This window comes from Cupressus sempervirens, chromosome 11 (genome assembly GCF_028749045.1).
Source record: "Cupressus sempervirens isolate cs-2001-9-10 chromosome 11, ASM2874904v1, whole genome shotgun sequence".
NCBI classification, from domain to species: Eukaryota; Viridiplantae; Streptophyta; class Pinopsida; order Cupressales; family Cupressaceae; genus Cupressus; species Cupressus sempervirens.
This window is the reverse complement of record NC_143128.1, coordinates 54,350,514-54,364,731: the sequence shown is the minus strand read 5'-3', so window position 1 is coordinate 54,364,731 and position 14,218 is coordinate 54,350,514. Positions and strand designations below refer to the sequence as shown.

At 34.3% G+C, this 14,218-nt stretch overlaps 1 protein-coding gene across 1 annotated transcript in view; it reads right to left on the bottom strand.

The window, feature by feature from the left end:
* ATATH8 (Protein kinase superfamily protein) overlaps nt 1–14,218 on the bottom strand; it is a 185,237-nt gene that overhangs the window by 51,366 nt on the left and 119,653 nt on the right. The window lies entirely within an intron of this gene.

The window sequence follows — 14,218 nt, the reverse complement described above, 5'->3', positions numbered from 1 at the left end:
AACCAAATGAAAGTCTTACAGAAAAAGGAAGATGTTAACATCTGTATAATCTCAATTCTAAACCACCATTTTGGAATATTAAGAAATTTCAAGACCATTGAATATTACTATTAATAAGCATAGTGAACTTCAGTCTGAGTCAATCAACTAAGAAAACTAGCCATTATCTGCATTTATTTCCATTTGCCATTTGGCATACATAAAACTGATCTTACTAAGTTCTAGCTGCATTAACACTCAAATGATTAGATTACAAACATTATCCACTTCCATGTCATCTTGCATTTAAAATTATGTACTCTAGTAGTGGGAAAAAACATGCCAAAAACAAATTAAGTTCTATCATATATATTAGTCTTAAGTTTGTTTGTAAAGTTATTTTATGCATCATATTTCAATTTGCCGGATGTTTTATCTATTTTTAGTGTACATTGTAATTGTTGGAAAAACAACATTCACTGTTGGTAGGACTTATTCCAAGAATTTCACATGTGTCAAGTAAATTAAAATGACGATTTCTATAAGCCACTTAATAGGAGGGCCAATTACAGCATATTGACATCATCAATTGAGATGGTTGAAGATCCCAGATGGACAATATAATATTTAGCCCATCACCAATTCAAGGAGTGATGATGTGTCTTATTGTATCATTTCTATGAGCTTCAAAGTATTTTGGAGCATGGTTGAAAGGGAACTTTGCAGTATTATGGAGAGAGTTCTCAAAGTTATAACTATATTGTAACAAAGCATTACATCATTGTTAAATGAAATTTTTTATTTCGAGTTGAGCTTTCCTCCTATAAACTCATTATCTCCATACTTTGTCGTGTTAGTATTTCCACAAATTCATTTAGTGTTTTTTGACCTCTTTGCGCTATGTAGCTCTTCTTGTGTGGAGCCTTCTCACTCCTAGACACCACAATCTAAGGGCATCTCTTCCATTAAATACCCAAAGGACTTGCATCTGGTCTTCTACACTGGGGTACACAATCCACAAAATTGGATGTGATAGTTTAGACAATTCAAACACTCAACATTGACACATATCAGCATGCAATACATTTCTTAAGGATTTGAATATGGGACATTACTATAAATGCCCCAATGATTTTTCACTTGAGCTCATCTCAATTAAATATTTCCTCTAGTATTTTTTCACAATCCACCAAATATATTTTTGTTTTTTATAGTAGTGTTACCCCAAGTTTCCAGGACAAGGATAGAAGGGGGTGGAGGGTTCGAGTTTCTGAGATGGCAATTTTTTTTGCCAAGTTGGGAATGGCTATATAATATAGGGAAATTTGAATATATACATTACATTCATATGAAATGTGGATAAAGCATGTCATTTAAACATCATAGAAACTTAACGTACAACATTTCAATAGTCAAACTCAATACTAAATATGCATTCATAATGTGGAATTCATTGTCAATATGCATGTAATATTAAAATAATAACATACAACATTGAAATATATGCAAGAACATAATTTGGAAGTCATTGTCAATAGAAACAAGAACAATAACCCGCCTTCAAAATTGAACATGCTTCTATCATTTAATTCTAAAAACTACACATCCAGCTCATTGTACATGGACTGATATAAATATGAAAAGGTCTGAAAAACAATTTCAATCATGATATAGGTCTGTCACAGCAAGATTGCACCTTGATGCAACCTCCAATATTCAACAAATCTTCCACGAAGGACCCAACTCAACCCAAAACCCACCTAGCAGTGATGTATTGCCACAAAATGACATAAAGATGCATGTTCTAGGTTTGCAATGCACTTTCCAAACATTCCCCATAACTTGCAAACAATCAACTATATGATTTTGAGCATGTAGCATGACTATAACAACATTCTTAATTTCACAATTATTAATGTAATGTTACCAAATACAAATCAAAGGCCCAAATAGAAGGAATTAACTGCCAAATAGTAATAAGCATGTTAAGGTGAATTTGGAGGCCAAACATTCAGCTATATGATTCTCAGCATGTAGCATTACTATAACAACATTCTAAATTTCATGATTCTTAATGTTACCAAATACTAATCAAATGACTTACATAGCAGGAATTAACTACCAAATAGTAATAAGCATGGTAACATGACTTTGGAGCAAGGGGCACACTTTAAAATTAAAAAAGTGAGTTTTATAAAAGAAAAATGTGTTTTTCTTGAGTATGTTGCCTATCTCATTGGGGCAACAGCAACACTCAAGTATTAGCCGAAGTAGGAGTCAAGATACCATTGTGTTTTTCAAGTGTTTTCAACCCATTTTTGTTATAGAATTTTTTTTCCCATCCACAAATCGAGCATTTCAAGTTTAAATGCATTGGTTGTTTTTTGGTAGACATGACAAAAGATTGGGTGTTGTCCTCTTAGTACCCACTCAAATCGTGCTATTTTGGGGCATGCAACAACCTTATTTGTTTCTTCCTATTCTTATCACTTGTTGCAACAATTTCAACCCACACAGAGACAATTTTTTGTTGTGTTCTTCGTGGGTTATCATCCTTTTTCAGTCACATTTTTAAAGTTTTTTCCAGCCCATGTGCCACAATTATTGCATTTTCAGATTTGTGACGGGAGGGTTTCAACTCGCATGTATCTTTTTGTACATTTTTTGTCTCTAGGTTGTGTTTGGCTCTGTTTGAACCTATATTTGTTGGACATGTCAAGAATTCTTTTTGTGTTGTTTTTGCAATATGTTCTACTTACAACAGCTCTCTCTTTGACCCATGTTGGTTTTCTTTTCGGATGACTAGTTTTATTTTTGTACACTACAGTGTTTTTCCGTGATTTATCTTTTTGTCACTGCCAACACCCCTGTTCATCATATTTGCTTATGGTAGTGTTACCCCAAATTTCTAGGACATGGATAGGAGGGGGCAAAACGTTCGAGTTTCTAAGATGGCAATTGTTTTTGCCAAGATTGGGAATGGCTATATAAATATAGGGAAGATTTAAAATATATAGGGAAATTTGAATATATGCATTACATTCATATGAAATCATGGATAAAACATGCCATTTAAACATCATAGAACCTTAACATACAACATTTCAATAGTCAAACTCAATACTCAACCCTTGTTCATCTTATGTGATTTATGGCCTGTTTGGTTGCAAGAATTGTGAAATGTTGAATTCTGCAATATTGGAATTAGCTTAATTCTAGAACTTGCAAAACCAAAAAATAATTTATGGATTATGACTAGGACCTGTTTGGTCCACCTAGAAGATGAGTGGAAAGATGAATTTTTTGTGTTCAGTTTCTAGAATTGGAATTGGAATGCCCATTTTTCTTGTAATTTCCTACTTCATTATTGTATATAAAAATGCAACTGCATATTGTATTGGTCTATTATGAGGAAAATCTCTACCATGATGCTCCATGTGATGAATCATTTCCTTGAAACTTCACTATGCTAGAGATCTGCCATGCTCCATTTTTTTAAGAGTTTTCTGCACCCACTTTTTACTAATTTCCTGTATACGGGACTCTAAAATTTTTGCTAGCTGTGTGAAATCTGTGTGTATTTTCTACACATCCATTCATATCTAAGGGTTTTTGTATATTGCTTCTATTGTCGATATGTCTTGTATATTCTTCATTGTTCTCACTCCCTCTACTCCTTCAGAATTCTCCTAGAAATCCAAGGCCTTCAAATACACTTACACATATGGTGATTTCTCTTCCACCAATGGAATTCTCTCTACATTTTTCACCTTTAGTTCCCCCAAATTGAAAGGCGGGGATTTAAATTTGCGAGATACATTTGGGTGCGGCCATGACAACAAAGGCACAAGGTTCGGGAAGAGGGTCACCTTCGTTAATCACCCAGCTTGGCAAATCTCGTGCCCACAAATCTTTCAAATAATATGGCAACAGATGACGATTTCTTTGCTCAATGATTGTGGAGCCAAACAAAATGTTTTTGCCAATAACTAGACCCAACCATGGAACAAATCTAGTTTAGGAAAAGGTGGAATTGGAATTGGTTTCCCAATTCCACCTTCTAAGGGAAGACTACTATGCCAATTTAGGGCTAAAATTAGAATTGGCAAATCCTAATTCTATTTTTATTTTTTACAAACAAATAGTGAATCCAAGAATTCGAGTATTTGCATTTCCTAATTCCATGTCAATTCTTGTTACCAAATAGACCCTTAGAGTATATTGCATGTGAGAAGAGCTTTGGCTCGCATTTTGGATCGAATTTCTATTCAGCTAGGGTTTGCTCATGTATACCATGGTTAGGGCTTTTGCAGTTTGGGGGAGCTCTCTGGTTTGTGGATTTATAAATTTGTCCCTAAAACAAATATTGGAGGATTTTTAATAATTTTTCCCTTAAAAATATTATGCTGGTTTTAATAATTTTTTCCCTTAATTAAAAATCTAAAGGTTTTAATTAATTTTCCTCAAAAAAAATTGGAAGGGTTTTATGATTTTCCTCCCAATAATTAAATTGAGTTTTGCACGATTTTTCACCTTAAAAATCATTTTGTAAAAGGGTTTTACCTCTTTTCCTTAAAAACAAAGTTTTGTATTTAATTTGTATATTGGATTTTGTGTTTGGTTTTGATTGATTTTCTGCCTCAAAAGTTGTGTTTGTTTTTTTAGAATTATCTTCAAAAATAATTTTGGGGTTTTCAGATTTTTTCAAAAAAATCATGATTGGTCTTGCTGGTCACAAGGTTTTTCAAAACAAACCGAAATAAAATTATCGGAGGCTGTTGTAAAATTTTCCACAAACATTGTGGCTTCTTGTTGTTTGTTGAGTCATTGTTCTCATTTGCAAAAGTTCTTTGGGGGCGTAGTGCTCATTTGCAAAATGGTTTGGCAATTTTTCTCAAACTCACAATTCTTTCATATCAGTCTCTAAGTACAGAGAATGATACCTTTGTTTCCCAACATCAATTTGGATGGATCTTGGTTATCCTAATCATTTGTAGGTTTTGTAAAATCTAGGAGGTTCTCAACAACAAGCTCATTTCCCAGAGCATTCACATGAGGACACAACCTTCTCTATGCATCTACAACCAGAAGGGGACAGCCTTCTACGCATTTATGACCAAAAGACCTGCACATGTTTTTGTATAGGGTAGTTAGAACGATGACCATTAAGGCAGGGTATTATTATAATGTAATGTTTCTATCATGGTCATCTTAGTTCCCCTCGGTAGTTTCTATTTTCATCTCCAGTTCACGATTGTTTCTTTTAGAAACATTATCTTTGTAAAACTATACAAGGAGCTTTCATATCCTTTGATTAATATAACTTTGATTTACCATAATACCCAACACATGAGTTTCATTGCTATTTTATTATTAGGTTAAGGATGGGGACATTCGTATCTTCCTCCATACCTCCACAATACCTTACTTTGCACATGGATGTATGTTTTGGGTGTGAGTCTAAGGAAAACATCAGTAGCTATAGGCACTCTTTGTCATGTACCAGTCGAGTTATTTGAATTTAATGCAATTAGGTATTAACGAATTAAAGTAAAAACCTCAACAAAAAAACATTTTTGAGCACCTTTCGTTTGAATGCATTCAAGGACAAATACATGTGGATCTATTAGAGGTTTTAACGACATAAATTTTGAAAATCTCATGCACCAAAGGAGCAAAACCCTCTTGGCCAAAGGGGCAATGTCACCCAAAGCTAATATTTAAGCTTTCCCAATGACAAATCTCAACAATAGTGAAATTGCATGACATCATAGTTGTTTCCAGTATTGTTTTTAAGCTTGTAGTTGTGGCTGTGCAATCATTATTTCCATCATTAAGGAATATTGTTGCATTTTCAAATGTTGTTGTCATTGTATAACAATGCTTATAGTGTATTATAAATCCGTCAATGCAAGAAATAAATATTCCACAATGTATTATAATTGTATGTATCTTCATGAGCCCGCGTTGTAAACTAGGTAACTTGTTTTAATGTATAAATCATGTGTTGTGATATGGGTTTGTGTTGAATTTGACTAAATTATATAAATCTAAAATATTTATGTTGGGTTCAATATTAATGTTACATCCCAATTTTTGACCCAATTAAAAAAGTTCATATAGCCATTGAGGTTCACGTGAAGATGGTTGATAGTTAAAAATTTGTTATAATCATGCAAAATGGTAAGATAGATAGTCGCTATAATTTCATATGAAGATAACATGCTACTTAACCGTTATGCTGATATTTTAAAGCTATTTCAGCTAGTTGGTTATTTATCATGAATTCATGGGAATTTAAAAGGTGGTTAGCCATTATGATCATTTACGATTAATAACTTGTTATGGTAATATGATTTAACTGTGGAGAATTTCCTTGTTGGGAGCAAGTCAAAGGGGTGGGAGCATTGTCAGAAAAGAATGGGGCACAATGGCACCACCATCACTGGGCAAATAGGTATGAATATTGAATCACCATGGCTAAGGATAAATGACTAGGCAAGCAAGAGTGTATGTTGGACAATACCATGAGCTATTTGGACAATCAATAAAACATTAAATATTTAGCATAATCAAACTTCATACTTTTAAATGGTTTATGTTGGCATTCTCATCATTTCATTATATATATAAATGCTAAGTATAAAAGTATTGTGCCACCATAGTAATAAATTATTCAAGCTCATCTCTATTAACATACGTATATATAAATATGCGTATACATTGAAAGGATATGAAGATAAAATAATCTCCCAACTATACATTTATTTAGACACATGTATCCTAATAGGTATAACCTTGGAAAAAATAATAATATGATGTCACCATTCGAAATTATATATATATATATATATATGTGTGTGTGTGTGTGTGCAAATATATATATATATATAGAAATAATATTATAAATTATTCTTTGATTAGAAAACCTTCGAATTCTTTCCGCATAATTATAAGTCTCTATAAGAGATGAGAAATATACTTGGCATCTCTTTTTAAAAATTGGTGAATCAAGAAGCTGGCTATCTTTTTTATAACTGCTACCAAGAGCCGCAGCTTCTTTCAAACCTCTATATTATTTCCATATGTCTTCTTACTCGACACAAATCTGAGAACCAACCCCGAATTTTGTAGCTCTACCTCCATTCCCTCATTTCTTCTCTTTCCTTATTTCTACGACTAACATTGAAGATGTATTGGAGTTACTGATTTTGTCATTGAATGGTCTTTGATTTTGAGCTCAGCATTTCGAAACTCAAACTTCAAGAGTCGGCTATTCGAAGTTAAGCAAAGTTCCATATCTTTCATTGATCAGGTTTGTGATCAGCTTTCCCAAATCTTATTTGGTATATGTTATGCATTCAACAGTATAGATACAACGATAGTGTCAATGATTTCTAAATATCGCTGCTTGACTGTGATATCAAATAGCACATTCGATGAAGCTATCTCACTGTGTTAAGTCTGAACCAAATACGCATGTCATGCTAAGATTACCTCTTTGTTTCAATTGGTTTTCCAAATTCAAATTTTAATTCTCCAAAGTTCCTTAAGTGAAGTTCTCGAGTCTTAAGAACTATATTGTGACAGTACTGATTTTATATTGTTTTTCCCATCAGCTGAGTTGAAACACATGAGTATATATACTATGAGATTAGACACCCAGGACTCACCCAACTGGTTGGCCAAGAAAGAGGGTGAAGAGGTGGAAAGAAAGTTTTGCAAGAACAAGAAAACGCAATCAGATTTGATATGATAATTTTATTACTTTTAAAGAAACTATTCAATAGCTCATGTTGTCCAATTCATGCACTCTATTGTAAAGTCGAGTGGTGGAATTAAGTACTAAGATGCTCAGTGACTGGACAAGGTGTTCCATATCTTTTCTGGGTAGGGAGGGTCTTTCTAGTTAGAGAACGTGTGGGGATAAGTTTAAGGTCTGTGGTTGGGAGGTTAAGCCCCCGACAATGTTTCCTCTCTCCACAAGATGTCAAGACTGTTGTAGTTGATGTGAAAATACAATGAGGGAGCTCGAATATAAAGAGCTTCAAGAATCTCCAAGAACAAGCTAAAAGACACTAGGAGATAAGTGTGACAACTAAGCATACATCCACATAAGGTGGAAAGTCCTCGAACAAGGTGAGAGGATAAGTATGACTTAGGAGAGAACAAACTCCCGTATTGTCAACAACTTATAACAAACTCCTAGACTACAACTAATAAATAAATGCATTTACCTAAGTAAGCTTAAGTAAATAGAATAAATAATTAGTAATTAATTATTTACTCTAACACCCCCCCTTAAGTGCAACTTCGAGAAATGCCTTAAGCTCACAAAACTAAGATGAAATGCATAATGGGTCTCGGCAACGAGGCCATGTTAGGTACCCATGTACAAATGCAAAAGATGCAACCTCTGAAAACGGGGAAAGAGAGAAAACCACATGGGAAAAACCCTCCCCCAAAAAGAGGTAAGAACCTAGTGAAGAACTGAAGAAGCCTCCAACTAGGGAAGTGTCCCCTAAAACAGGAACAAGGAGTGATCATGAAGAAGCCGCAAATCTACCAAACTGCTGATTTGAAGTACCACCAAGGAAGAAGATGGCACGAACCGAGCGTGTCTATATGGTAGATGATCCATCTCATTGAAATGCATAGGCAGCCAGCCACTGCAATCACCTTGTATATAGGATCAACCACTGAATACATAGCTCACACTAACGAACCATCGAACCATAGATGCATTAGAACAACAGCATAACCCCCCCATAATGCAGACGGGGTGAGATGACAGACAACTGAGAAGGTGGGCCAAAGTCTCCTGTAGACGAATCAAGAACGACGAGAGAGGAAGAGGTACAGACACCTATAAAGACACAGTCACACTGATGCTACATGGGGCTAATGTCATGAAAGGGACACTCATTTGACAAAGGGAGAATGCCTAAAACAGCAAACAACTATCCCCCCCATGGTGTTTTATGAAAATAGTGCATGTACAACTGACTCAAAAAAACGTTCATGACCCCCAGAGTGCAAGAGTGGCACTTTATCTTAATGCGATACATAAAAGTGCTTCAAAATGATAGCTACAATGATCAAAACCAAAAACAAGCTGACACAAAACAAAGTACAGCCTAAAACAAAGGAAACCATGCCAGGAAAACGATCCTCGGGCCTAAAACACTCAAGATATCCACCATAAAGCAAAAATGCCAAAAATATGATAGAAAGAGCATGGACCAAAAACTAAGGAAAAGGACTATATTTCTAAAAAGGTGACAGAACCAGCTTTCCAAAAATATAAAGTTTTCAAAAAACTGACACTAAAAAAGCATCAAAACCTAAAAATACCTGCAACAATGTCTCTGTCTCGGAACCAGCTTTCCGGCACTTCTTTCAGATCCTAAAAATACCTCTGTATGCAAAAGTTATGGCCAAAAAACCAAGAGTAGGTTAGAAAGGACCTCGAAGATGTGCAAGCAAGATGCTGATGTAGTGCTGACATCATGTTGATGTCAGCATTTCATGACAATGAGAGAGCTCGAATATAAAGAGCTCCAAGAATCTCCTAGAACAAGCTAGAAGACGCTAGGAGATAAGTGTGACAACTAAGCATACATCCACATAAGGTGGAAAGTCCTCGAACAAGGTGAGAGGATAAGTATGACTTAGGAGAGAACAAACTCCCGTATTGTCAACAACTTATAATAAACTCCTAGACTACAACTAATAAATAAATGCATTTACCTAAGTAAGCTTAAGTAAATAGAATAAATAATTAGTAATTAATTATTTACTCTAACAAGGACATGCATTAGACAAGGATAAATTAAGCATTCAAACATTTATTATAACAGGTATTTTACTTTTACAATGATAATTCAAGTAAATGATAAGATGGTTTGATTTATATCATTGTTTCAACTATTTTCTTAAATGAAAGCAACTCTTCTCTTCAATGTAATTGGCAACTAGCTTGATCAGTTGATCTTCCAACTGGACATGGAATATATCTATATGCAAGAGATAGGTTTATCTGATGGATTGTTATTTTAGTCTTCCATTTATTTGAATAATGATTATGAGCATATTTTCCTAACTGAATGTTATTGTCATAGTCAGCAATGGAAAGAGAAGAGATGATACAACGGTACTTGATGCCCTAAATGTCACAATGATAATTGATGCCCTAATAGGTACAATGGTAATTGATGTCCTAAATGTCACGATGGTAATTGATGCCCTAATAGGTACAATGGTATGTGATGCCCTAAATGATAAAGTGGTATAGCTAATTGTTCCTAAGCGGTATTTATGGATTAACCTGGGTTTTGCAGAAGCATCCCTAGATGGATTTTAGTGTTGAATCCTACAATATGTAGTTTTTAAATTCCGTGTTAAATTCATTAATGGTGTCTTCAATTGTTAATTATGAAATTTCCTTTTAACTGATTGTAACCATTAATCTCATTCACATGAATATAACTGATATAATTGTCTCCCTACGAATATGAAGTAATCACTGTATTTCTTTGATATGCTAGTTGTTAGTTAAGACTCGAGAATAGTGGATGTTACAATTAAAGTGTAATTTGTGAGAAAACTATGGTTTGAAACTATTGGTAAGTGTCGAACATATTCCCTCAAGATTCGTAACATGATTTAACCTCTTGTGAGATCCTTAACTAGGATGGTAACAATTTCCTGAGTAGATATATATTTTGGGAGAAACAACTAAACCAACTCCCTATAAGTGACATCTAAACAGGCTTGCAAGTTTAAATACCCTCAAGTAAACACTGAAGGGGAAATTGTTGGTAAGTATCTAGCATATCCCCTTGATATTCGTGACATGGTTTAACAACCTCATGTGAGATCCTTAATTGGGATGTAGCAATTTCTTAAGTAGATACATCATTTGGTAGAAACAACCAGCTCATCTTCCTATAGCAAGATTGTGTAGACATTTAAATTTGGAATCAATATTTAATGGTGAGCACTACTCGTAGATGTAGGGTTTGCTAGATTAGGGTAAAATAATTACATCTACAATTCAACATTGAGCCAAGAAGATTGAGGTATACCTTAATGTGTTTAGGACTTTGAAGATTTTTTGCGTTAACATTTCAGTAAGAACTTTAGAATGGTATCAATGCATATTACTTAAAATATATAAGTGGTGAATTTAAGGAATATTACCATTAACATTAGCTTGAGCTATGAAATCAGTAATTGTACAATATAAAATGCCGAGCAACACTAAGATGTAGATCACTCACCAAATTATGGGATACATTAAACCCACCCTTAAACAAAACTGATTAGCACAACCCAAAAAGGATGAAGGGGTGCTAATGAAAGATCTATGTAAAAGGGGGATTTGGGTATTCCTTACTGAATAAAGTGCAATTATACAATGTAATTGATCTGATGTAAACCAACATATCTATGTAAGATTCGATATTGCATAATAGACAAATGCCACATGATCAAAGGAAAAGGGGATCCTTAGAGAGGACGAGTGTAATGTTCCCTTTTTGTGGTTACTTGGACACTATATGAATTATCAAATTCCTCTTAATGCAAGGTGCAGCTATTTGTGTTATGAAAGAAATGGGAGTGAATTTATGAAGACAAGTTAATGAATTACAAATATGATTGTTAATTCCAAATGCTAGAATAATGGGAATGCACTAATAAATTCCAAATGATATGATAATGGAAATGCACTAATGAATTATAACGCAATGGTATGATAAAATGTACAAATGACTGATAATTCCAAATGCCACAATGGATTACAACTGATAGTTTAAACAATATCCAAGATGCACAGATAAATATATTACTGACTGCAATATTTGCTTGGCAGTTTGAAAACAATATCAAATCCAATATCCAAATGTGCTGTCTGTTTCTGATTTAGCAAGTAATGATATGCACGTTACCCTATAAGCTGTCTCTAATATTTGATCTGATGTATGCTGCAAGTTATAGGATTAACACTTTGTAGAAGCATGCCCTCTCTGATTTTGTATTATGAAGTATGCAAATACTCTATAGAGGATTCGTCTCTGATATGACTAAATTGTTGTATGCTCTTTGTCTAGTGTCATCTCTTATCTGCACCTATTATGCTTGAACAATGGCCATTTGCGATAGCAATCGATTCTGCTCTTACCAAGCAAAACTCTACAAAGGAAATATAAGTTTATAAAATCAATTCTCAACATATGCTTTAGATAGCTGATCGTCTTGATATATATACTTTCTGAAGAGGCACGATGAACAGATGCCAAACTTCATTATCATTAACCTGCAACAAATACGATTTTATGGATAATCATATGTTATTGCAAATGAAACATAACAACCAAGCATTGATGGTAAATAAATACAGCCATTGCTCAGAATGAAATTGTTGTCAGCATCAATAAATTTCAATCTTCAATTAAAATTTATTTCAATTGTATTCTTACTGTTCTGAATTTGGAGACGTGGCAGTCTCCCCCTCTTGGATAATACTTGCCCACAAGCATTCTTACAATCTCGTGATAATTCCTGGATCCCAAACTCAGAAGTGCCATCTCTGCATAACATAACTTTGTTGGTAAAAATGTCTATGCATTGGGGTGGAGGTGGATAACAGACTATATTGTTGATGTGTGTTTTATGACTCACCAAACAGTAGAACAAAATACCAAAATATCTTATCCTCTCTTGAATAAATTCTTGTGTATGCTAAGATTGCTAGAAGATCATACAATGACTTCAAGGTTCTTTTAATGCCAGGTCTTGACTGTGGATAAGATCGGTGGTTGATGTGATTTGCTGATGATCACAAGGGGCCTTACGTGTTTATTTAGATTCATTTCAAGCCATACTAGATGTGGGAGCTATCTTAAGGTTTTGCAATGAAGTGCTTTTTTTGGAGTTTTCACAAAATATGCAGAAATTCAATAAGATAGGGTTCAGAAATTCTATTCTAATCCTAAGGGTAGTGATAACAACAAATAGTATTCTAGTGGACAAATTCCTCAATTTACCAAATTCCGCTTCGCCAAGTTATACTACAACTACGCGTGAACTGGTGCAATCTTCAAGGGTTATGCTAAAGATTTTCATATCACTGCATACGCCATCATAAAGAACAATGTATACGAATGATAGAAGTTAAGCATATGCTTGAAAGGGGTTTAGGCTAACTTTGCACGACGAGTTAGAATCACTAAAACGTCAAAAGTATGAGTATGAACCAAAGGAATTCATCAATACACCATCATATTCTTCATTGTAATCACCACACATCAACTAGGCTAAACTTAATCTAATTGAAGAAATTTAGGAGAACAAGCAAGCACTAAGACACATCAAGTATTCACCAAGCTCCAATGAAAACTTTATTATCTCAGTAGCTCATAGCAACAATCTCATAAAAAGTCTCCCTTTACAAATGAGAAATGAGGCCTTTATATAGGTCCTCGATTACAATAGGTGGCCCGCATGATCACAATAACCGATGGCCAAGATTGTGCCACATCAGCCCTAATTAGGGTTAGGGCAAAGGAAAGGAATCTACATTAATGCAACAAGGAATCCACTACTGTAGTGGGTAATAAATGCCCACTATGCATGCTCGTTTAGGAAGGAGTTGGGTGCAATAAATATCCACCATGCATGTCCATTACTCAATAAATGCTCAGTCTTCCTTGAATAAATTATTCTTGATTCCATTCTCTGAATGCATAGAAGTTTGACTTGGAGACCTCAGTTCTTCATCAAAGATAACTGGATGCCATGAAATGATGATGGAGGCTATGTAAGCTCAAGTCTTTTCCAACTGCATCATTTTAACTAAGATCCAACTTTGACTGACTTTTTTGAAAATCTCCCTTCGAACATTCTCGTCTTCCATGTACTTGCTTGGAAATTTATCTCCCTAAAATTGATTGGAATCCCTTGCTGATGATTATGTTACTCTAGAATTTCTTCATATTGAACTTCCTTTGCCATGTTCTTGGATTTTTGGATTTGAACTTTGATCTTTGAACCTTGAATGTCTGGGACCATATCAATTAGTACTTTGATCTTGGTACTAGAATTTTTGATTTGAGCATCTTTCTTGAATTTCTAGAACCAAAGCTTTCTCCTCCTTTTTCTTCAAATGCTTTCAATTCACTGTTATGCCTTTTCTTACATTTTGAAGAATTCCCCCTTTTTTTATCATCATCAATCA